Here is a 26617-nt window from a genome sequence, read left to right as displayed (position 1 = left end):
AAGTTTGCTGATATTCTCCTAATTATGCAAAATTGCTTTCTCATCACTCTGTTTACCTCTGCTAAACCTCAGTTTCCAGCTATAATTGTTCCTTTGGGCTACCCGAAGAGGTGGATGCTGTGAAAGCCACAGATCCCATCTCCCTCTGTGCCACTCCTGCTCTGATCCCGGTGTTTCCAGAGCCCACAGAGGGAAACCCAGACTGTCTTGCATGCACAGAGGAGGTGAGAGTGGGAAGGAGCTGTACTTCTTGGTCCCCCACCACCATGCACACCCACTCAGCCCACTCATTCATCCTGGGAAGAGCCAGCAGCAGAAAGGAAACAATCATTTTCTAAATCAGACTCTGAAGGAGGGATAAACAATTCCAAATCTGTAGTTACAGGATTCTGTAGTTCCCTTTTTTCAGAGGGAGGAAGGAAAGCCATTAAAGTTTCCCAGCAATAAAGTTATAAAAAGTAATGAATTTACGAGAACATCTGATGATGGAGAGCAATAGATAACCTAAACCAACAGTCCACAACCCACTTTCTCTCTCTTCTATGCACACAAGCATGTTTAATACCTGCTGTATGGTTGCGACATTTTATTAAAACAGAACAGTTTCGTCCATGTGGTCCCTTAATGAATTTGAAACATTATCGAGGATACCTCTTGTACATGACAAATGGAGAAAGCTGGCTGGCTGACGGCTTCTGCATTGATATAAATGTATTTTTACACTGTTGTTGGCTCAGTCTCAGGCTTTGCCATCTGTAGCAGAAAATATTTCATGTGAAGTAGGCTCTTGACTGTGGTTAGATAATAAAGGATTATACTGAAAAGGTTTGTCAGCAAATATCTGCAAGGCTGCTCCAAGCAGCCTGTGTGGCAATGACTTCAGCAGACCTAGGGAGAGGTGATGGGGTCTGCAAGCACCCCTGTTGCACGCAATATGGCATAGCTACCTACCATTAGAGATGTACCTAAATGTTATTATTTAAGCTAGACGTTTTAAGCTAGACTTTTTTTTTTTTTTAAATCAAGCATGTAATTGAAAGCACAGTCCTTTTTATTTCTGATAATATCAGTTGCATCCAGCTATGTACAGAAATAAAAAGATAGCTGCAGTTTGCTTGGTGAGGGCCCTATTTAGCATTCCCTGCTGCCATAAAAGTCCTATTGTCTCCAGCAGGAGCTTTGCCTGACTAAAACAAAAGATATCCTGAATAGGGACAGAAATAACACAGCACTAAACCCAGGCCTTTCATCACACCCACCTCGCCCTGTGCCCTATGGGTCCCCCAGCACGTGTTGCCTGGGGACTCCTGCTGACACCCAGCCCATGCCCACAGCATCCCGGCCAGCATCACCTGCGGCTCCCCAGGGACACCCCCAGAGCTGACCGGGGGCTCAGCTTTGGCAGCCCTAGGTCCAGCTGGCTGCCTGCTAATCACTGTTGTTGTTATTTGGCGGAAGGCACACGTGCAAGGAATATAAGGCTGGTGAGGAGGAGAGGACAAAAAAGCTAGAGAGGGAAACTGTTGCAGTCCCTGGGTTTGACTTTCTCTGTGTCGGCTGCTGCAGTGTGTACAAATCCCAAGGAAAAAAAGAGGAAAAAAAATGATAGAAAGAAGAAGATCATAATCTGAAAACATCTCATAGCTGAGAATAATCTACACAAATGCTGCATTTAATCAAGCAGACAGAGTTCCCTCTATGGTAATCACCTCCAAAAGGAGGGGTGTCATCATCTTTGCTTTTTCAATTCTCCTAAGTAAAAATAAAGTAGTGATTTATCATCCTTATCTGGGTGTCACATAAACAAAGGTGCATACTTATTGTTTACTCTCACTTTCCAAATGGTGATGGGATTTCCTTCTGAAGGTGCAGAAAGGAACATGATTCAATTATCTTCCCCATGAATTCAAAGAATCGGTACTCCCAGCATCATTTTAGTGTGCAGTTCTTGTGATGGGGGTAGACGCTGTTTCAACAGGAGTCGCAGCAGATGCGATGGACGTGTCAAGGTCCCCCACCCTGATCTATCGCACAGAGGCATGGTGGGCAGGTGATGGAAGTGGCCTGTCAGAGAGACAGATGGGAGTACTACATGCTCCAAACCCTGCCCCTGCCTCCTGATGAGAAACAAGAAAAAACCTTTTAAAAAAAAAAAAAAGTTACTGGTTTGCCCAGGATTTTTTTCTTTAAGTCACTCTGTTTCAAATAATACCATTTTCATTAAATCCAAATGTTCAGAAATCAATCCAAAGTACCAGAAAAGACTGTGACTCCTTTTCTTTTTAAAGAGGAAGGAAGGAATGAAGGAAGGGAGGGAGGGAGGATTACTGGAGAGTCAGCAGCTCCTCAGGTTGTTTGGGGTTTATTTTTTAATGCCATGTGCATGAATTAGACAAGCAAGAGGCTCTGTCATATACTGTCCATTAAGTTCAATGAAAATGGTATTGTTTTAATTAAAGCTGGAGACTGAGCATGTTAAAAAATTAGTCTCTTGCTGTCCCTTCCTGACCTCAAGCTTTTAGTAAAAGATTTGGAGCTCAGCAACTTCTCTGGGTCCCAGGGAACTGATGCGGGAGGCGGATACCTCCTCGCTGCAAGCCTGCGTAAGCACCCCAGCGGAAACCAGAGCCGTCCCTCGCCTCCTGGATGCCTGAAACCTGGAGCCAGAGCCACCCCCGAGCCTCATGCTCCAACGAGTGCCCAGCACATGCTCTCCCCCAGGCTCCCGGACCCCTTCCCTGCTCCTTCGGAGGCAGCCAAAACCTTCCAGCAAGTAAAATACAGAAAATCTCCCCCAGTGTTTGTGCCTCTCATATATTACTTTGCACTCCGGCACGTGCCAGAGTTTTTGGATGGGAGCTACTGTTTCATCCATCTGGCTCCATAGAAAAGCTTAATTGCACCGTGCGGTTCTGGGTACTGAAAGGCAGCTGGAGCATCCACCAGCCTCGCCGGTGCCTAACCCAGAAAAGTATTTCCAATATCAAAACATCCAGAGCAATAAGGATTGCTTGCCTTCATGACAAACCTACAGATGACTGGCAGTCACATCCTGATGGGGAAACAGAGGGACAGGGATACCCTGCCTACCTGGTGGGGGTGAACTGTTTAGTCTCTATAAGAGGCAATGGCACAAGGTAAAAAGGTACAAATCTTGAGAGTTTCCCCTCCGTGCCCCAGTCCACCCATTTGATAGCTGGGGTTTTGCACTGGTTGTTAGGAATTACTAGGAAAACCCTGTGTATGTTTTCCAAGCTGATTTTCATTGTTTCGTGTATGAATTTAATAAACCCAGGCTGTTAGGAATGTTCCTATTTTATCTATATGTATATAGATGCAGAGCAGTCTTGTCTCCTTCCTCTGTATGTACATTTAGATTACCAGAAACTGTACATAAAATGATACAGTGATTTTCAGGCAGAAAAAGATACAACTTTTTCTTTTTTTTTTCGGTAGTATATAACATGTCACCCACTTTTCCGTCTAGGGAGTTTGGTTTGCTGCACCAAAAAGCTCCCCGGCATGTAGGTGCTCTGACCAAAAAACTCCGCAAATCAAAGGGGCAAAGCTCAGGACAGATAAGAACGTCAACCAAAATGTTCTTTTACGGTAAGTCTTGCTGCAGTAACGTACAGCTGCACATTTATAGATTTAAGATGCTGTTTGTAAGCCTGTAAAATATCCTTATAGAGAGCATATTCTTTAATGGAGAAAGCTACTTTCTGACAAATATGCAAAGCTGTACCATTTATTTCGATTCCCTTACTCCATCTCAGCTTAAAAACAGCAGAACACACTAACTTTTAGCTGCGGTAATTATAGTAATACCAGTTTTTCCACACACAAGAAATGATGTTCTGGAGCGTAATTGTATCCATGAGGCTGCATCCCCATATTCCATCACTCCTGCTGTTGTAAAAGCTAATGTGGGTCACAGTATGTTTCATATACATTATAAAAGCAGGTCTAATAACCTTTTTTTCTTTTCCCCAGTTCCGTATACTTTATCACTGTAGATGAATGTTAAGGTCTTACAATTAATGTCAAGGTAGGATATTAAGCAGTATTAATGAAATTCATGGTCAGCTTTCTGCCTTAAGAAAAAAATTCCAATCCTTTGCCTATTTTACTTCTCATTCATTTTTTATTTTGTCTTCCCAGAATTATAAAATTGGCTACCAAGGAGATTCGTAGACAGTTTTAGAAATGAATTGATAGAACTGGGATTAGAATTTTTGTAGGTGTTCTGATGATTTAATTAAATTTTCTATATATATAATAGATATTACATAATATAATAATATAATCATAATTTCATGTGGTTTTTTGTTTTTTTCCCTGACGAAAAGAGCTTTTGTAGTCCATAGTATTATTTTTGTCTTTGGTTGTTGGGTTGCTTTTTTTTTTTTGCTAAGACTATGGCAGTCGGCTATTAAAACAGATGCTTCAAACACTGTGCTGGGCTGACTGCCAGCTGCTTTTGCATGATTCTACTGACTTCCGTAGGGCTACTTCAACACATACCAACATTTTGAGAAAAAACCCAGCGATTCCACCTGAACAAGACTCACTCATGTGGTTTAATGTAATTAAAGGGTATTTGATGAGGAAGCTGAAGGTTCAGGTAAGGCCATCTCTGTCTTTTTCAATTGTGGACCTTTCCACTGCCTTACACATATGACAGAAACATGGTCTTAAATATAACTGCATGCCTCAAAATAATGCCAGGAGCATTTACCTGGCATACATGTGACTGTATTAAAATGTCCAGGATAATTTTGGTACAGATAAAATCCTTTGGAGTTCAAGTCAGGATTAGTCAGAGACACAAGCTCTATCCACCTTAAACAACATCTTGAATTTTGAAAGACCTTCAGTAAATTACAAGAGGTTTTTCAGTGATCTTCAGACAAAAACCTACTTCAAATGGATTTACGATTATTTCTTAAGGGGTGTTTGTAAAGAAAATACAGGTTGAACACTAGCGTTAATCATCTCCTCTATGTTTGAGTTGCCAGACCTCCAAGAATAGAAAGCCAGCAGGTAGCGGTTCGGGGCTGGTGGTTATTGGGGAGATTATTAAATATTTTCCTGGCCCTTCCCAAAGGCTTTAAAAGCAATGCAAATGCTCCAGGCTTCCCTGGCACACAGGGGTCATGTTTAAGCTTAGTTTATGGTTGCACATACAAGCCACAGGAAAGAACAGTGAAAAGCAAATCTCAGGGGAGTGCAAAGCCACACGAAGCAAAAGGTAAAGTCGCAGGGAACTGAACTCCCCTGTTTTGCTTAGCAGGGAGTATAATTCATAGCATAAATGCTGCAGAAGGTAACAGGCAGAAGGTAATCCCACCAGCAGGCATACCATCCCAGGCACAGGGCAAGATTTAGGGCAGATGCTGGATGCACCAACGGTTGGTTATTCCCATTCTGCGTGGCTCGGCACCCTGCAGGCTTCCCCCAGCTCACCCCTGTGCCTTGTTTACATACCAGTTTCTCTTTCCCTTTCTTACCTGAATCTATTCTTCCACTCATCCCTTCTGCCGTAAACCTTAGTCACAAGAGTCCCCCAAAACACTGCCAGAGGAAAAAAATTAAAAAAAGGTTAGGGGTAAAAAAATAAAATAAAAAAAAAAAAAAGGAAACAAAGAAAAAAAAGAAAAAGAAAGAAAAGGAGAAAAAAAAGAAGCCTCAAAGTTTTAGCTTTTTTTTTTTTTCCCCTGCCATTTATTCTCAGTGGTGAAATTAAAATTTCATTTCTTCTGTGCTGAGCTAGGAAAGAGGCTTCTAAGAAACCAGCCCACAAACTGAAATGTCGTGTCCCTCCGCACTGCACCCCTCTCTATGCTGTTTCTTTCCAGTCTGACTCCTTACAAAAATCACAGAGCCCAGTAGCTTCCAATATCTTAATTACTGTCTGAAATCCTGGGAGAGCTACTTCCACTGGAATTTTCCCTGCAGAAGTTGGCATGAGCAGGGACACCCAGGCAGACCCTAACGGCCAAATGTTGCCTTCAGGTCTGCCAGTGCTGCTGAGCTCACCTCTTCCATAGGGATCAGGGGCACCAAAGGGCACCCCAGAGCTCTTTCCTTGGGAAAAAGATGAAACTTTAAAAAACGCTTGTTTTCATACTAACACCTAAGTTTTCTTTATCAAACTGCCACAGGCTGCACTGGTTAAAGTGACCCAACCATGCACACTCATTTCTTTTCAATAATTAGAAAAAAAACTTTAAAAAAATAATAAATAGATTCCTCATAAAAATATAAACTTAATTTTAGCAGGAACATCTCAAAAGCTCTTACAATTAACCTGCAGGTGAGACATAGCCTATCACCCATCCTCCATTAACCCCCAGAGCACCCCAGTGGAGCAGATGTCCGAGAACATCACCGCAGCTTTGCTTTCATGTCCTCAGGCACCCAAGCGTGCACAGCGCACCGCGTGTCCCGAGAGCCTCCCAGGCACCCCAGCACTTGGAAGACATGGTAAGAAGGTAACGTCTTCTGTACTTTCCATATGTGATAACATTCAAATAAAGTGTTTTTTTTTTAAAAAAGTGTACCTACATCCCTTTAAAATACGAAATTAGGCAAGCCCTGACACTGTTCTGTTAGATTTGGCTTTTTTGGGAAGCATCTCTGGATACATTGCTGGGATCTGAGGTCTCAAGGCTTGGCCTCCATGTCACAAGTCTCAAAAACCTTGAAGTTAAAAATGTTTTTGTAGCCGCCTTAATTTAGTTCAATAAAATAGTTCATTTTCACCCGTAATTGAGTTGTCAGCTTGCAGAAAGGCTTTCTGTGTTAATCCTGCTGCATTTGATTAAAGCCACAAGATTGCACGGCACTTGGCCACGGACAGGGCAGCGGTGCTGGCTGGCGGTCACGCTGACATGTGCATGTTCATGGCTTTTTATGTGCTCTGACAGCGCTGGCTGGACAGGAGGAAAACATGAGCAAAGGGGAAGATGAAATTCTCTTCTTCTCCTGCCTCTAGTTCCATTCGCTGAAGCCGCAGACTGAGCTTTTACCCAGCAGAGCAGCCCACGTGTATGACTTTGTGAGGGTGCTACGTGCCGTAAGTTCCATATTGCCATACAAATCTGTTGATCTCCCTGAAAGTCATTTAATTGTAAATCTACTTGCTTAACTTTCAAAAAGTATCATGTTACTCCTAATACTTTACAGCGGGTGATGTCAAATAGAAACAGAACAGTGAATCATTCTTCCTTTCTTTGGGCGGAGGCGGTGATTTCGGGGTGATGCTAATTAATAAGAAACATTCATCGCTCATTCGTAGTTGCTCACAGTTTACCTTTTGTAAGGGGCCAGCCGATGCCGCACACAAGACATAAAATCAGCGCTGAGCGAAATGTGGATCAACCCTGTAGTGCTCGGCCACGCTCACTACCCATGCAGAAACTTTGTTCCTCTTGCCAGCAGCTCCCAGCCTGAAAAATATTAATATTCATCAGGACTGCCACACTTGTCTACTGAAATTAATCAGTACGTCATAATTAGCCAGAGCTTTGCACATTTTAGCACACATTTTAATAATTCACAGAGAATGACCTGAAGAATTTGAAGCCAAAAAAAAGGAAGATACCAAAGGCTGCTTTTAGTGTGACATTTTGGCGTGTAGAGGCAGACAAGTCCCAAATGTGAATTCTGGAAGGGACTGCCTTCCGCAGGCTCACCGAAGGGCTGAGGTTGGAAAGGACCCCCTTGCCCACCCCCTGCTCACACAGGGCCACCCAGACCAGGCTGCCCAGGACCTTGTCCAGGTGGCTTTTGAATATCTCCACGGATGCAGACTCCTCAGTAAGACTTATCCAGGGGTCAAGGTAAAAACATTGAAAGACCTCCCCAGGTTTGGTGCTCCAGAGCTTCCCGCTGGCATCTGTTCTCAGCCAGGCAGCTGCCTTTACCCACATCTGGATCACAGGCATTTCCATGACCTCTGAACGATGGCTGCATTACAGGTTACAATTCAGTTGTGACCCGACAATTCAATCCAGCTGCAACTGCATGTTTCCCTCCCTCCCACTGCTGGCTCCTCTCTCCTGCGCTCCTCCCATGGGGCTGAGTATGCTGTGGGCATCTCGCAGCACCCTCTCATCTGCTCTGTGCAATGGATGATGACACCATTCCCCAAAACCCAGGTGTCCTTTGCCAGCTTGGGGAGGCCACACTATTGTGTGTAAGCACTTTGCATTTATTTAACAATGTTGCCTAGTCAAAGCAAATTGTTTTACAGTCACAAAAATCTTTCCAACTTATTTGCAGCCACACTGCCCCGCAGCATCTCCGTTTATCCCCCATGACTTTTATGAGACTTACAAATCTGCGGGGAATTTTGCACCAGACAATTTTTCCCAAATTCCCAAAGGTGACAGCTCTAACCGCCACCCCAAATGATCACTGACCCCCGTGGCCTCCTACTTGAGCACCCAAATGCCAGTTGCCCTGCTGCCCTCCTGCTGCGGGGCTGTCACCGCTCCGCACAATGCCCGTCGCCAGCACTAATGAGCTGCACTTGGCTCCGGCTCTTCTGCGATGGATGGGCTCCACCACAGAGAAACACCAGTTCACTGCTCGTAAACCTTCCAGCTGGATCTTTCTAGAAAATGGCAGCAAAGGGAGTCACACTAGCAAGGATTTTATCACCGTCTGCCCTTTCCCTGCTTGCCCATCATCACTTCTGCTTTCAAAAAAGAAAGCCGGATTATTTATGCTTTAGCTATGGTTTGATGCAGAGGATATGGACTTCTCCTGCTGCTGTGCACATGATAAGTGCAGTAAATTAATGGGTAATTCCCATTATTTGGCTCTAAGCTGATTCTGGAATGAGAAATAGATGAGTCAATGACTGGAATGATGAACAGATAGATAAACAGGCTGATGCAATATTTTAGGAAAAAAAAAAGCAGGTTTATGATGAAACTTTCTTTGGTAAATAAATTTCCCCCAAAAGAGGCAGAGGGCTGGATTTACCTATACTGGTTAGCACAGGCATTAGCTGGTTTTGTCCTACTATTCTCTGCAGGTGTTATGGGGAAACAGACTGTATTGGTGTATCTGTGAACTCCAGAGTTTTAATTCTGTCAGGAAGTTCACTGAGTAAAAACTAAATTATCTCACCACAGCCCATGGCCCTGTACAGCTTACTGATGCTGCCTGAGAATTGTGTCCTGGGAGACAGAAATCAATACGAACAGATTCTTGTATGGAAGTACAAAGTCTAACCTGTTGGAAAACCTAAGCTGTTAATATTTTCATTTCTTCATTTCTGGAATGTTATTTTTTTACTTCTTTTTCAGTCAGAAAAACAGTATTAACCTGTCATTACTGGTAGTAAAATCTCACACTGATAACTTTACATAGCTTCTTTTAATCGCTTGGCTTGAAAACAAACTCTGCTTTTGCTTACCTGTAAGTGGATTAATATTTTCCAATGTGTCCATCTGTCAGGAGTTTTCAGACTTAGGGACTGAATATCTTCAACAGCATAAAGGTGAGATTAAAAAGTAGTCCGTAAATTTGGGGAGAAACTGGGCATTTCTGAAAACTTTCTTCTTTCCCTTTGAGGCATCTGTTTTCAAGGTGTTGGGGGACAATCCTGCTGCACTGCTGGGAAGAGGAGAGCTGCCTTCTCCGATTGCCCTGGGCAGCCTGGGATGTGGCACCACATTAGTTGTGTGGGTGAAGTACTCTCAGCCCTCGCTTGAGTATGATTGTACAGTAACGGCGTGTTTTGGCACATCTGACAGCAGAGGTATTCCATTGGAATAACACTTGAATTCAAGTAACTTTGGCCATTAAATTTAGTGTATTGTTTACTTCCCAGTTAGAGCTGATGCAGATCTCAGCAAGTCGGGTGTTACTGCATCATTCTGCAATTATTTCTCTTGACAGGTTGAAGGTGGCTTTATGCATGATAAATATTTAGTGATTCTTTTTTTTTTTCTTTTCATTTGATTATATCATCATTTTGCTTGATGACTGATATCTACCAAAAGCCAGACGTCTTTGGGCTCAGAGTCACTGTAACTTTTCAAGCAGGAGCTCCAGCCCTCAGCCAGCCTGTCCACAACTCCCTGCTCCCCATGGTTTCCTCGAGCGCCACCCACCAGAAATCTGAAGCCAGCCTCTACTAACAAACAGTTATTTTTGCTTAAATTTTTTCAGCTTCTCTTCTGTATGAAAAACAAGAACTGGGGAAAGGAAACAGCAGAGTGCATCCGTTAGCAGAAGCCTTCATCACAGTGAGATGCAGCTGGAGCAATAAATCCTGTCATCTCCAACATCGTGTTCCTGACCAGTTCCGTTTCACTAGTGAAATCCAGCAACCTTTTAACAAGCTCAACAAAGCAAGATACAGGCTATGATCACTCTCACTGTCCTTCTGGAGAAAACTGACATGATTTTCCTTGCAAAACTTCCCCAGTGCCTTGAACAACTGCAGGCACTGAGGCTCCATCCCATGCTCAGAGGGACCCTACAGCCAAGGTGGGACCAGCTCAGCTCAGGCAGGGGGAGCATGGTCCCAGCACCCTCCTGTATCACCTGCCACAGCACTGAGTCCCCCTGGACCTGATGTAGGCTGATCACATCAAACAAGTGAGGGTGGTAGAAATACCATCGAAGGACAGACAGCTTCAAAGACAGACAAATTGCACATACTTTGCTTTTTTATCTTTTGCATTATTTTTTTTAAATAGGTGATCCATCAAACCATTGATAGCACAAGGGCACAAGAGTCACGGCTTGGTCCACATCCCAAACCTGGTTAACAGGATCTGAACTGAAACACTGTCAGCCAACACAGCCATTCGCTGCAAAACAGCTAAATGCCTAGCAACAACTTCCAGCCTGCAAAGCATGAGCTGAAGGTGAAGGAAAGCTGGAAGAGTCAGATATGCTGCTACAAAACTCAGGATCAGGGGAGAAGCTAAGCGTGCAGTCAACTGCACAGCATGCGCCGCGTGTAGCTACAACCGTGAGTGACGCAGGGACCCAACCACGGGCACAGCTCTGCGGGGAGCGGGGAAGAAGATGGAGATGCAGCAGTGGCAGCTGCTACCTGTCATTTGCAGGATGGGATGGGGTTTTAAATACTAGGAGATAGATGAGGCCGTGTCGGCACCTCTCAGATTCAGGGCGAGAGCATGTTCCGCAGTCACCAGCATCTACAGAGCTGTTTGGGTAAAGGACAAGGGCGCTCTCTGGATAAAACAAGCTGCTTGTGGCACATCCAGGGTCATCAAAGCAGAGAGGAAAAGCACTGCAACCCCCAGTTTTAAGGATATGTCACTGACCGACAAGCTTACAGCAGAGAGCAGATCAATTCCTCTTTAAAATCTATGAAAATCTAGAGAAAATACCTTCTAATTAATGGCATGTTCTGGATCTGCCCAAGGATAAAGGAGTGAATGCAGCCTGACCCATCGGCAGGGATTTAATTTGTCCCAGCAGTCACTCCTGAGGCCAGGGCAGTTTGCTTCAGCTACCGGTCTTCCCCTTGTCTTTTTATTGTCTACAGGATTTGACAGTAGTGTGGTGAGAAGATGCCTCATTATTAGTAATTATTATACCCTGGGCTGCAGTTTTATTCCTAAGAGACCAGAAAAGGTTATCCAGCCATCGGTGATCTCCATCTCCTTCCCCGAGAGCATGCTATATCTTTGCAGAAAGATAATACCCTATTAAACATGACATTAATTAAGTGAAGGATAATCATTATTTTCTCCTATGTTGAGAACTTTGAAGATCTCTACCATATGCTTAGGCTTCCCTTTCCCTTACAACTCAACAGTAAAAACACTGCATAACTTACAAGTGCTAATAAAAATGCATAACTGTTTTCATAATTGTTGCGAAGTTACAGCACAATCAAATTTAAAGCACAATCAGATCACTGAGGGAGCAACAGCTTCACAGCAGTTGTTGGTGCTGGCATTTCCGTTTTTAAAGTTACGTTTATCATAACTTCATGTGTGTTTATTGTAAATTATTATGAGTATGTCAAAACTCAATGCTAGTATGAAATCACTAGCATTATTTTTCTCTTTTTTCGGAGTAAAATTTTTGGTTGAGATTGAATTTATTATTTTGTTATTCAAAGCCTGATCTACTTAAAGTGGGCAGAGGTGAATGTTTGGCATTTTTGTCCTAGACTTCGCAGGAAATTTTGGGCTTTTCCACGTTAACTCACTAAGCATCCTGCACACAGCACAAGACATAGCTTTTGCCATGTTTTTCTCAAGTAGAGAGATTTTGAGTTTTTCTTTTTAAAAGTATTCTGTAGCTGCTTTTCTTCTTCTAAGCATATTTTGTTTCCAACTCACACAAGTTCTGTAGCTTTATATTAAGTCCTTCAAGTCAGACAAGAGAGGAATGGCAGACCTGCTCCTTCACACCAGCACTTACATGAATAAACACTTGGAGCTGATTTTTTTGACCTTCCCCAGACCAGGGACAGGTTCAGAGCTGCAATATAAAAAAAAAAACCAACAACTAATTTGCACAAGCTAATAGATTCCAGTTTAGATTACCAAGATTACCAATGTATATTAATGGCAAAATAAACCACATCCATCTGTAGGAATGTTTACAAATATTTAGCATTATGGCATTAGATATTTCTACTGAATGGTGGACTGGTGGTTTTATAAAGTGGGGTCATTTCTGTACAGCTGAAGTGACTGTGCCAGGGTGATGGAAAGAAGGGCAGGCAGGTTGTGTATGGCATCAGGGGTCAGTAGAAGTAAGCATGTCCACACGGGACCAGGGCTGCAGGACCACATCACTGGGCAAAACAGGGCTGGACATCAGAAATGTCCCATTTCTGGAAAGCAGAGCTGCACGTGGAGGTGTAACGGAGCCCTGTTACACACAGCTGCCTATACAACACTTGATTGCTCAGTGGCATAACGTCAAACAAATCAATGGCTGGTAAAAAAGACAACAAACCGAAAAAACCAGAAAAGTTTCCAGAAAAATATCTGCGAGGGAGACATCCTGGCAGGGCGATGCAGGGCTCCTGCCCTGGACACCCACCACCTTGCCAGCCCCAGCCAGATCCCAACCAGAAAGGCCATCGTAGGTTTCAAATACTCTAAAATATTGTGTTGCTTGTAAACAAAGAACAGTCTCCTTTGGGATCAAACCAGAATGGAAACCCTGCACCAAAGGGTCACATGGCAGCCTCACTGATGGCTGCAGATAAAATCCCAAAGGAGAGAAAAGAAGTTAATTACATCCAGTATGCCTTACCAGGGACAAAAGAGGTGACAGTGATCACAGCAGCTGTGTCCGTGTTCCCAGTGACCCACAGGGACATCCTCACTGCAGGAAACAGGGCTAAGCTAACTCAGCCAGGCGGCACCCCCATCTCCAGCAAAACCAACATGCATTAAAAAGAAAATATAGTCCACACGTTACTCCAAAAGCAGCTCTTTTGGCCCCCTATCTTCATATAGTTTCTCCTGCTTTTCAACAAAAATTTATAAATCAAGTGCTGCTGCTGTGCGATGTCCCCAGGCTGGGCTCGCCCGGTCCGTGGGGTCCAAGTGCCACCTTGTGCTCACACGCTGTATTTCAGGGGAGCTGCTCCCTTCCACACTCATCAAAACATCAGCTCCTGCATGCCATGGAAATGCTCGTGGAGCGTGGTGAGTCTTTTAACGCTGAATTAATTGCATACTGAAATGCCAGCAAAGCCGTTTAGTAATAAATACAGCTGCACATTTTATAAATGCGAAGGGCTTATGCAATAAATTCTTGGTGCCTACCTCGCACACCGGCTGCAAAACCCATTTCCATCCCAAGCCCTCCTGCTGGATGCAGGCACGGCTGTGCCGGCTGGTACCGTCCTCATGGATGTACCAGAGGATGCCTCCAAGCGTGGGGCCGTGTGATTTTTTTCTTTTGCAGGTGGGAACCGGGGAAAGGCAGAGGGAGCTGGGAACTGTAGGTTTGCAGAAAATTCATGGGTTTATAACGACAAATTGCTCAGGAATTAAAGTCAGATTTCCTGGAAAGGCACAGCTGAGATAAATTTAAAACTCAGAAAAGTTAAGTGATCATCTCAAGATGTTCATGGTGGTATACTAGAAAACTTTCAGTACATTTGAAAAGGAAAAGATATCAAAAACCAGATCAGAGTTCAGATTTCCAACGGAGTTAAAGAAAATCCTTTAGTTGGCTCCAAATGATTTTATTTTTGGATTTCAGTTTTGCCAAAATTCTAGTCTATAGCTATCCTGGAACAGTATTTTATTTCCTTCAGCACAGACACTAAACCTAAAAGTGCCTTTGTTCTCACAGGACTAATAAGTATATACATTTTCTGATGCCTGTTCTTCTCTCTTCATATGGAGCATGAAAATCCCTTTGTGCTCCACACGAACAGAAGCACTTTCAGATGCCATATGTACACATGCATGGACCCCACAGCCCATCCTCTCGCCTCCCCACATGCAGTATCGTGAATTCTGTTACTGTATTTTTTAAGAAATCAGTGTACAGCGGAATGCCTTCCCTGCCAGCCTACTGTAGAAGAGTCCTTCTACCTTCAGTGTGTTCATGGTGCCCATGTCCATCATTTTTGGTGACCCACTGGCTCCAGGGGTGACCCTTGGTCCCAACCACTAGCCATGGACATTGGAATGAAAACCTCAAATCAGAATGCATTTTCCCCCTCAAATTTCTCATAAAAGTTGCCATTATCACATGAAAGAATTGAAAATCTAATGCTCTGACCAAGTGCACAAACCCACTATTTTTGGAAGAAATGCAGTGAAGATACTAAATCATGCACGTTTATAGACTCTCATTTACTGGCAAAGTTCTCTGCTTGCTTATTTACAGTAGATTATTTAACAAACCATTGGAAAGATCTTTCTTTTCCTAATAAGTACAGATTTATATCAAATACCTCTCCGAAGGACAGGAAGGGAACCAGGACTGATGTCAGGACAGAGGTCACTGCCTGATGTTCTTAGGCCTATGTTATGCGTGATAAGAAATTAGATGTTAATAGTCCCTTTTCACTTCAAAACTTACCAATAAATTTACTAAAGTTTCAGATCTATGGAAAAATAAAAGAAAATGAACACAAATTAAACAACTATTGGAAAACTATTCACTACATATGGACCCTGTAAAGTCATCAAGTCTCCAGAAAATCATTGGCAGTTATGTATTTCGGGGTAGGACCATTTCTCGAAGGGTACAAAACTTGTCCTTTGGGCTGATACACCTGCAGTGCCACCCCTTGTGCAACTTCTTTTATTTTTGCTTCTAGAGCTTTACCTTTCCACCCACCGCAGCCTGCAGCTACGGGCAGTAGAGCACTTCCACTCAGCACGATGCTGTGCCTCAGCCTATCACACAGGGTTTGAGCCAAGACCTGCTGAAAGATTCCAGCCAACTTGCATGTGTTTTGCATCAGGCACATGTCCCTGTAGGTTTCCCAAGCTCCCCAAAACAGCTCATCTTTTGGGACCCCAGCAAGCCGTTATTCCCTCCACAGATCAGGTATTCTGCTTCCACTAATACAAGACCAACAGGCAAAACTCCACTGAAAGAGCCACGTAGTGTCAATGTTTGCTTTCAGACACAAAGGCACCTTTCTCGTAAAGAAACAGCACTTAGAGTTGCATCCAACCTCATCTCAGGTCAGCAACAACATCCCCGCAAAATTGGCACCTTGCCCTGGGATAGAATGCAATGCCTCGGCAAGATGAGGGAGCCAGGGAACAGGCAATGGAAGTCAGGCTGGCTGTTGCTTATTAAAAGAAAAGAGCTTTTACTGTTATTTTCCCACAACTCAGGAATTCAACTCATATTTATCAACCAAGCTGTTAAACACAGATGCTGTGACCTCCCTGGGCTCACATGGGGCACAGAAGGAGCGCAAGAGCCACAGAGATACACACAAACACCCAACAGAGTAAGAGGCTCACCACAGCGCTGGGCTCAGCAGTGGCACAGACTGAGAAAATAAAAAATCCATTGAAAAAAAAGGAAATTCAGGCTGAATAGTAGAGACGCAATAATAATATGGAAAGGTCTGGAAAAATGAGAGAACCCATTGTCTGGGTGCCACAAATGGAACAGCCACAAACCGTTGTGCACTGACAGGGGAATGGAGAAGATTAAATCATACAGTTTTCAGCATTGGTTGAAGAAGCTGTACTGTCTACGGAATCCACTGGTATTTCTATGCCAGGGCTACTGTACTTGGACTGGGTATTTTTATTTTTTATTTTTTTTTACCTTTGCGAGCTTATGTCTTGATGGCTCAGTCAGACCAAGCAAGTCCTGGGCCACATGCAGCATCTAAGAGCCAAGATGTGAACCAGCTCCTGGGCATTCAGCTAGTGCAGGAGAACAACGTGAAACCTCTTTCAATATACCTCCGTCTTCAGTCAAGGTAGGTCAAGTTAAGAGCATTTCAGACTGCAAAAAAAACCCAACATTCAACTTCACTGATTTCTTCACTCCTAATTGAAAACTTAATTCACAATAGGCATGCTACGGTTCTAAAAAATTACACGTCAGGACCAGTAGTAACGGGTCTATAATAAATCATCAGCAGAAATAAAAGAATTAAGTTGAATTTGAAATCCACGCGTATGAAAATATGCCACATAGGATGTGCTCTACTCAGATGCACTTTCTTTGCTGTTTCTCTCTACGTACTGTTTTCACTCATTTGGTATGTATGTAAAGAACATATGCCTAATTTTACTTACCCATAACTGATAGACTTCATAGACTATCGGGCATCGCCCTGTTTTCCTGTCCGTAAGGCCAGAACAACCTGGAATGATCGAATTTCCATAAAAATCCCCACTGAGGTGTCCTTCCCAGGTGGCTTCCAGGAGCTGCAGACCTGGGCAACAGCATTTCATTCAGCAGAGCTAAGGTAACGCAGACTCACCAGAGACATCTGCCGTTTTCTTTCCCTATAACCTCGATGAAATAAGACTGAAACCCAGGAAAGATTTAAAATAGAAACAAAGGCAAAACTGCAAATTGTTTTCACACAGGCTTCATTGAACATGCAAGTCGCTAAGTAATAATTGTTGGAATAATGTCTGTTAAAAGACCAAACACAACCAGAGACTTACAGCTACTGCACATTTTTCAAGAAAAATTATCTGTAGTGTTTGTTTTCAAACCCTTTAATCTTTTACCTCTGTAGAAAAGATGTTTTGCCTCCGTGTACATACCGGGTATAATAACAAACCTTTCCATCTCAGAAAAAAAAAAAAAAGTTACTTACAATTAGTCCTTAATCCTTTTAATAGTCCTTCTAAAGCAAATTAAATCTCCGGGGATTAAAGTAGTACTTGTTACTCACTTTGCAAGGTCACAAACACGAGTTAGGTTAATGGCAATTAATTGCTGAAGAATGTGCGTTTCAGTGTGTTTGTTTATGTGTCTGTGTGCACATTTCCAGGGTGTGTGTAGCTGAATATTTCTGATAGACATGCCCCTTCCCCACAAAAAATCAGGAAAACGTTCCAAAATCCATGAACATGCTGAACAGCATTGATTAGTGCAGCAGCACTTGTTATCCGTTTTCTTTGAGCAGCACACTGAGTTCATTTTTGGTAATAATAATCCCATCACTCCTTTGCTGAGAACAGGTGCCCCAGATATGTTTCTTTCTATTTTCCTCCTAATTCTGCCAAAACGAAGCTCCACGGTACCTGCCTCTGACTCGGAGTGACAGACTTGACAGGTGTTGTCAGCGAGGTGCCTAACGACTGCGAGAGTTGTTTGTCTTTTAATGGAATTCAATAAGGCATAAAAGCAAGACAAAGCTGCAGCATGTGCAGCTCGAGGAAGCCTTTGGCAAGTCAACCTTGCAAAATGTAAAAACCTCGGATGTTTTGATTAGGCAATAAAGTGCATTGTCTATACAGTTGCCTTTTAATATGCTGTCACAGACCTGATTGCTTATCGCCACTCGAGAAGCGGGCGCTACCGAACCCACACGTTGTGGTTTATGCTCAGCAATCTTTAGCATAAAGCTTCATGGAGGTTGAAGTGAAGTAAAAACCCAAACTGTTCTAGGATTCTAAAAGAAATAAGACTTCAGCCACTTAAGCACAGAGCTGCGGCTCAGCATCTAGCTACTGGTCCATCCAAGCATTTATTTTGCATAAAGAAAATGCTGATTAAAAGGGTAATAACTCCTCCTTCTAGCTTTCCACAAGCTTATAGAATCACAGACTGGTTTGTGTTTGCAGGGCCCTTAAAGCCCACCTAGCTCCAGCCCCCTGCCCCGGGCAGGGCCACCTCCCCCCAGCCCAGGTTGCCCCCAGCCCCGTCCAGCCTGGCCTTGAGCCCTGCCAGGGACGGGGCACCCACAGCTGCCCTGGGCAGCCTGGGCCAGTATCTTGCCACCCTCATGGTAAAGAATTTCTTACTTGTATCTAATATAAATGTCCCCTCTTCCAGCTGAAAGCCGTTCCCTCTTGTCCTGTCACTCACACCCCTGACCACAGCCCCCCTCCAGCTTTCTTGTCAGCCCCTTCAGGCACTGGAAGCTGCTCTAAGGTGTCCCCGGAGCCTTCCCTTCTCCAGGCTGGACAACCCCAACCCTCAGCCTGCCCGCACAGCAGAGGGGCTCCAGCCCTCCGAGCATCTTCCTGGGCTCCTCTGGGCTCGCCCCAGCAGCTCCGTGTCCTCCTTATGCTGGGGGCAGAGCTGGACGCAGGGCTGCAGGGGGTCTCACCAGAGCGGAGCAGAGGGGGACAATCCCCTCCCTCGACTGCTGGCCACGCCGCTGGGGATGCAGCCACCAAATTTTCAGGCATGATTTGCCCTTAGTGAAGCCATGTGTGCCATCAACAATCACCTCCTTATTTACCACGGGTCAGCACAGTTTCCAGGAGGGTCTACTCTTTACTTCTTTAGATGGTCTCAGACCTTATCTTCTTCTACAGCGGGTGGTCCTTCATTCCCTCAGTCCCTGCTTTTGCCTTCTGTGACTTGGGCAGTGTGGCTGGAGCATTGCTGCTGAAGACTGAGCCAAAAAAGTCATGGAGTACCTCAGCATTCTCCATGTCCTGCGTAACCAGGTCTCTCTTTTCCTTCCAAAGTGGGCCCAAATTTTCCCTAGTCTTCCTTTTATCACCGATATACCCATAGAAGCTTTTCTTGTTGCCTTTGACATCCCCGGCTAGATTAAATTCTATCAGAGCTTTAGCTTTCCTCAGTTCCTGATCCTCAGCTGCTCAAACAATTACTCTTTATTCCTCCCAGGCTACGCGTCCTTGCTCCCACTCCTTGTAGGCACCCTTCTTGCATTTGAGTTTGTCCAGGAGTTCCTTGTTCATCCATGCAATGCTCCTGGCATTTTCACTTGACTTCCATTTTACCGGGATGCGTTACTCCTGAGCTTGGAGGTGATCCTTGAACATTAACCAGCTTTCTTGGGCCTTTCTTCCCTCTAGGGTCTGTCCCATAGTACTCTACCGAGCAGATCAGTTTATCACATCAGTTATTATTGACAGTAATAAACTCTAGTTCATAATCATATGGCTTTCATTATAAATAAAGGGGAATAGCAGCAAATAACACTATCTGTCTACTTGAAAATAAAGCAAAACTAAATTACAGGTGCTCCTGCATAGTCATAATATTCTCAGGACTAAGGAGCCTCCAGACATTTTATGTCATCTGCAGGAATACCCCAAAACAGGACAATGTCCAGCATTGGATCCCATGCCTGGAGGTCAGCCATACGGACAGAGGTTAAGGATATAACAGTACAAGCCTTTGGCAGCACATAAACGCAGCAGCTTGCTGGAAGAGATGAAGATATCTTTTCTCCTCCACACACAAAAAAAGGGGCAAAACATTTCCATTTACAGGGCATATCTGTTCCCCTTCATCTCGCTATTCCCCTCCACGCATCTGCAAAATCACACGGCTCTGCTCAGCATCTTGCTCAGAGGATGCTGCTCACCGCACTGCTGCAGTCATGACCTACATGGGTTCCCTGCACCATTTCAATCCCACCTGCTAGAAGGGTCAGAAATCCAGGCAGCTGCACCCTACCCTTGGTGAGTGGCCTGGGTTTGGCAGACAGGGACAAATCAAATGACACCCCTCTTTCACCGGACCAGCCTTCAGTCCCAGTTATGATTGTATGTAATGTGTCGATACATGAAAAAAAAAAAAAAAAATCCTATTTTATTTTACCAAAGAGTCAAATTTACCATTGCATTTGTTCTTTCTGTTCATAAATGTTAAATTTTTCACAAGAATTAGAATTCTACTAAGGGAAAATCCTAACACATTGCTGAAGCTCAGGAGTAATGCAATGAGCATCATTTCTTTCTATCAAGATGTCAAAGGATTATAAATACCTTTTCCCATTATCTCATGCTTTTTAAGTCTTTTTTTGTTGTTGTTTACTTAAAAAAAACAAACAAAAACAAACAAAGCTCCCATTCAAACTCCAAATTAGCTGCTCTTGCCACCGAAGCACTCAGCATGGACAGGAATCAGTGGCTATACTTAGTCTTAATGAAGGGACCCCGTTCCACGGGAAATCAGTGCATTCTCTGAAGGAAAGAGTGGATGAAAAGAAGAAACTTGCACAATAGATAGTAAAGAAAATCCTTGTTATTCCTAATACATAGCAGACCTTGTCTGGTGCCTCGCCTGTGTGAGAAGTTAAATGCGACCTTTGTGTTTCTGCCAAGGTCGGCAAATGCTGGTCATGCAAGTTAAAGTTGCCTGGGGCCTGTTTTACCTTACACAGCAAAAAATTCATTTCAGAAACCTTAAAACTTTAGAAAAAAGAAGAGGTGCAATTTTGAAATGTTTGGGTCAGCTCCATCTCACTTTTAATTTTTCCCTCCTGAGATAGGTCACTTGGGAAACCTTTCTTTGCCGGTTGGAAATGCCAGTTTGTACACCTTTTGGAAGGTGCTTCCCAAGGACACCATCCTGCCCGGGACTCTGCTCCAAGCCAGCCCTGTCCTCAATCACCTTCAGACCAGCATTTATCCTGCTGAAAAAAAGGGAACAATTCCTGTGTTTAAGTCTGTCTTCAGCACAGAGAGAAGTAGCACATGAATAACTGACCAGTTAGGAATCTGCCAGGTTTTCTGTGCTTTTTACTGTCTGCGTAAAAGTGATTTATCAAAGCGTAAACAGAAAAACGGGCAATTTAATCAGACAACTTTCACCATCGTAAAATTTGGATGGGACAACTCGCATGGGAAAATAAGAACCTCTTAGTGCTGTTCCTCATCCCTCAAGCCTACCCTGACCCAAACCTTTTTATCAAGGTTCAGAGAAGTCTGATAACGAGATTATTTTTATTTTTCATGCACTTTTGCACTTTCAGGTTCTGGTTGAGATCAGAAGATGATGAGCTGAAATACCATGACAGGATGTTACTGTGGACTGAAATAGAAGTGCCACCACTCTTTTTCCAAGAGGTGGTTATCATAAGAGGTTGCAAGCCTAATTCATAGTTCCAAGAGATTTAGATAAACTTGCAACAAGCAAGAAGGCTTTTGGGTGCCTGCCACTACCTAAAGTAAATCTGAATTCACAATTTGCGAAGGCATACCTAGGGTTTCTTACTAAAAATTTGTACTGCATTTTTATTTTCAACTCACTATCAAATTCCATGGACATGCATCTTAATTGGAATTGGACTTCAGAAATCCATATGTGGAGGAAAAGAAAATATGGACAGACACTCCTTTCACTACATGATATCAGCCCTTTGGATAATGATGCCTTCGTGAGTGGGTTTCTCATTGCTTTCAGAACATTTCCAAGGTTCTTCCTTCTCTTGACCTTGGTTTGATGAATTCCTCTTATCTGCGCCTTATAATCATTTCCTTCTTTGCCTGTTGCAATCTCATCGTTTATGGGCTTCCAATTTTAAGGGAGAGGGGGTTATAACTCAGCCATAAAATTTTCCTCCAGCTCAGCCATAAACAGATTCGTAGCCTGAAAACAGTTTTAAAGAAATATTGAAGAAATTTGTGGATGTTTTAAATTAAAGTTTACTCTCTTTAGAAATACATTTTTACTTCCATAACTCCAAGAAGGTATTGATTTTTTTAGTGAAAACGTGCAGATTGGCTAAGTTCTTTTTAATAATAAATTAAAGTTGAAAATGTTAGATCAAAAGTAACCTCTGGAAATCCATTTGTAGGTTTTCTTTTCTTCCAACAGTAGTTCATATTTCCCTATTACATTGCCTTTCTATTGAGATAATCAGTATCAAGGAACAGTTGGGAAGAGAGCTTAGCAGCATTTATGACAAAGACCAGATAATATTTTTCCCCTTGAGCATTTCCATATGGCTCGGAAGGACATGATATTTAGACACAGTTGGACAAATCCTGATCTTTTACCCTGTGGAAACATTCTCTGATGTGCTTGAACTCCATCCCACCTGCTTCCGGAAACTGCCACCTCCATCTAGTCCCTCCCCAGTGATGTGCTATTTCAAGTGCAAAGAGAGGAACATATTTTGCTCTTCCAGGCTGTACTTCTTTTCATCTGAGAACTAGGGGAGCTAGGTTTGGTTTTCAGCAAAGTTCCTTTTTTTTTTTTTTTTTTTTTTTGGTATATTTAGATGCAATCTGCAAACATGCCATGTTCACAGGCTGATCCCGTGGTGCTGCATGCTGCCTGTGGTCACTGTTCCCAGCTCAAACTGCCTTTGTTTGCACCCCCGTTAGACTCAACAGGTCAGATGTAACCATAACATGCTGGCTTTCCCTTGCTCTCCTAATTTACAATATTGCCAGCTTTATGGCTAATTTCATGCAATATGGTGTTTTGCTCAAACATTTTCCAGAGGAGTCGTGTCATAGTGGAAGAGTCTCTGTTTGTATTTAAACGAAGTCTGATCCTCAGGGTGTTGGGAAAAAGACTGAAAATCCAAAGGCTAAAAACTTGGAGCTATTTCAATGTCCGATGATTAAAAACTAATTTGCATGACTTTACAGCTAGAACTGTAGTATAGTCCATGTTGGAAGGGACCGTGGAAGATCATCTGGCCCAAACTTTCACGGGAAACGGAGCCTAGGTAAGATTTTCTAGCACCATGTCCAATCACATCTTGAAAACTGCCAGTGACAGAGATTCTCCACCATTTAGGATCAGCAAAACAAAGTGATTACTAAAATGGAGAGGTACCGTTTTGATTAGGTCTTTGAAGATGGTATCACGTTAAAGCAATGTACTAATACTGCAAGGACTTGTTGAAAATGAATCTCGTAATAAAGTACAATTGGTTCAAAACCCAAAAAAGAGAAAATAGCATCAAAATGAGAACTTAGTGGATATATGAATCATCGTTTTCTGCTTAGGCATATAAGATGGAGAGGAAAGTGTTGAGTGGGGTAGTAGAAACAGGAGACTAAATAAAACTTATGCTGACTACACATTACATACATTTCTAACCATCGTGCTTCGAGCAGTTAGCCTATTGCACAGTGTGATCTGTACCATCGGTGCTGTGTAAGTACTCATTTACTAATAGCACTTGGTGTAATTATCTGTGCAAGTATCAATAGTAGACCAATGACATTAACTTCCATATGTTATAAACGATAACAATTAAAACAATTTTATTTTGGGTTCAATCAATTTAGGTTGAGAAACAATAAGCAAAAACAGCACTGGGTGCACAGAGAACTCAATTAGTTCCACGCCAAGCACACCTGAGTCCTAAAAGCAGCGGCTTTTATGCCCGGATCTTGACCAATCTCCTCTTGCCAGATGTTCGTCCTGCTCTTTCCCCACTGGGCCGTTAGGGTATGCCTCCTCCTCCTATTGGCTCTCCTTTGGCGCGCTTTTTCAAATCTCAAGGTCTTTGTCTCCTTTGGCGGGCTTTCCCTGGCGTGCTTTCCTTATCTCCCTTGGCGGGCTTTTCCAAGCAGCGATTGCCTCAGGGGAAGGGGAAGCCATCACATTGTCTCAAAGGAGAACCACACGTGCCCACTCACCACAACTGCGATACAGGCCCCAGATAGACACAGGCACAACAACCACACCCATCACACCATATTCCATTTTTTGCATAAATCATGACTGTGTTTATCACGCATATAGAAGAAAGTGACTGCATTATTATTGGTTGAGTTTTGGTATGTATGAAGAGACATTTTTTCCTTGCAGTAGGAGTAAGCTTCACTCCTACTGTAGAAAGAACTGATTTTACACTGAAATACGCAAGCTCACTAATTAGTTTTTAACTGTTGAAGATTACATTCTATTTCTTGATTGGACACTTTACAGTGTAGAAAACTTGCTAATGTTTAAGAGCAGAAACCTCTTTCTGTATGAATTTCCATTTTTGGATTAAATTAAGTTTAAATTTGAGGTTTAAAAAATCATACTGATTTCAAATGGCTAATTTGAAATCTACCCACTTTTTCACTGTAAGCACTGTACATCCTGCCTTTCCGGATCATTAGGGGTTCAAGAAATGATGCATCAGATGCTAAGACGGACTGTAATCCAGTCACAGATCCATGAATACGAATCATTGTTTTTTGTCGTAAACTCAGTCATAATTTCCTTTGAACGCATCTTGACAGTCTTTTCTCTGTTACATCCCATTCTCCAATGTAGCTTCTAATGGGTTATGTCAGTCCATGCTAAACACAAAAACACTCACATGCTGAGCTGAACACAAGAAAAATACAGCCCAAGGAACTTTATTAAAGAACTGCTCTCCAAAATCATTATTTTTATATTTAACTAGGGCCTCATAATGTCATTAAGAATTTAGGTCAAGCAGATGATGGCCAAAGGTTCTCAAGTAATACAAGGATAAAATTATCTGCCAGTAATTTATGTCCACCAGTGGGTAGCAGCAGGTAGCAGTTAATTGAAAAGTGGCTTATCTCTAATTATTCTTCTATATCCTCCTTACCAGTCACATTAGAGTGAATACATAAAAAACACACTTAAATACTATTGAGCCTGATGTAAAAAGAATATTTGGAAGTGGTGATACTCTTATTTTAATCTATGTTTTGCAAAAGCAGCTCTTCAAAATCCTTTTTTTATGCTATATACATGATGTTTTCCGAGTTACACACAGGACTACACATTTCATTATGTTGCTCCCACAAATACAGAATTTAATTCAACTCTACCTTTTTTAGTTTCTACTATTCTGTTTTCTGCGTTAGATTCTTTCTGTTTTTTTCTGAAAAGAAATAAAAGGGGTGGGGGGGAGGCTGACTTTATGGCTTCAGGTATTGCAGCTAGTTATGAGTAACTCAAGAGATGCTCCACAGCCTCTAAAACTACAAAACTATTCTTGGCCTTTCTGTGAATTTCTTTGGAGACTGAGGACATTTTGATTCATCAGCAGCAGATGGCCCTTAGCTACAGAAGTAATACCGACAGAGAGTTTCACATTTCATTATTGTGAAGTTCAACTCTAAGAAATTGCTTTTTTCCTTGTTAGGAAGAGCTATAGCTTCTCCTTAACCACACTAGCCCCAAGACCAACAGTATATCACTTCATTACAGCTGCTCTTTCGTTCATGAGGTTTGGTTTCCAGAATACGCTGCCCACAACGACAACAGCATTTTAATCTTGTCTCAGCATCTCCACACTGGGAAGGGGGTGGCAGCCACCACATGACCAGCGAGCAGCTCTCGGATGGCCTCATTTGCCAAACGAATGCAAAAAAATTACGTGGGACCTTCTCCGTTAGGGCAATACCTTGTGAATGGCACATAGAGCCCTTCATCTAGCAAACGCTTAGAAACAAAATAAGAACATTTTCAGCCGTTGAAGCAAACTGCACAACTTCTGGACAAAGGAAAGGAATCATCCAAATCACCAGTAAAGCAAAAGGTCAGCTAAGAGAATCACTACCAAGGCAGCTCTGCTTTCCACCGCACCACTTACATGAACATTACATCTTCTCCTACAAGCTGGAGGGAGAAAACTGCCTTAGCTATACCAAGCACAACCCTTCTTCTTTCCAGCATCTCTCAAACAAGTCATCCTGCCAGAGTGACGCCAGGAAACCCCCCTGAGCCCCCCCCCATGCTCTGGTGTGGCTGCAGCTCAGCCCCACTGCCCGCTTGGGCTCAGCACTGCTCCCCCGCCTGACTCACGGCACTACTCACTGCCTAACGCTGGAGCAATGCTGCTCTGCACAGGCAGGGAGGTTCCCCCTGCCATGCTGAGGGAGAGTTCCCAGGAGAACAGAATTGCTCTCTGGATCTGTTTGAAGGCAACCTTTTTAGGCTCAGGACTGCTGCTGGAGCTAAGCAAAACTGTTTATTCTCAGACTGCAAAACAAGAGCAAAATTTTGCAACAGCAAACTTTGACACTTGCTGAGCAGACACCAAGAGTCTGAAAACCCTTGCAGGTTTCTGACTAATATTTATATCCAGAACTCCACGTTATGGCAGCCAAACAGGCTTGTGCTTTTCCTGTACCTGCTGATTACTCTGGTAGCATAATCAGTTTTTTTCCATCCGTACAAATACATATGTATCAGTGCTTACCTCAGATCAGTCTCTCTCTCGATTCAAAGCATAACACCGATTCAAAACCATGACCCACATGAAAGAATAAAA

The 26617-nt window shown here is 43.1% G+C and overlaps 1 long non-coding RNA gene across 1 annotated transcript; it reads right to left on the bottom strand.

Moving 5' to 3' along the window:
• Window positions 1-1033: 1033 nt before the first annotated feature.
• LOC130158431 (uncharacterized) lies at window positions 1034-15371 on the bottom strand. The gene is made up of 4 exons (XR_008825288.1): window positions 9431-15371; window positions 7316-7451; window positions 5511-5574; window positions 1034-2139 (listed from the first exon to the last, which is right to left on the bottom strand). It is a non-coding gene; the product is annotated as an uncharacterized LOC130158431 (long non-coding RNA).
• Window positions 15372-26617: the final 11246 nt, after the last annotated feature.

This window comes from Falco biarmicus, chromosome 13 (assembly GCF_023638135.1).
Source record: "Falco biarmicus isolate bFalBia1 chromosome 13, bFalBia1.pri, whole genome shotgun sequence".
Lineage (NCBI taxonomy): Eukaryota > Metazoa > Chordata > Aves > Falconiformes > Falconidae > Falco > Falco biarmicus.
The sequence above is the reverse complement of the archived record's forward strand: the minus strand, read 5'-3'. Positions and strand labels throughout refer to the sequence as shown.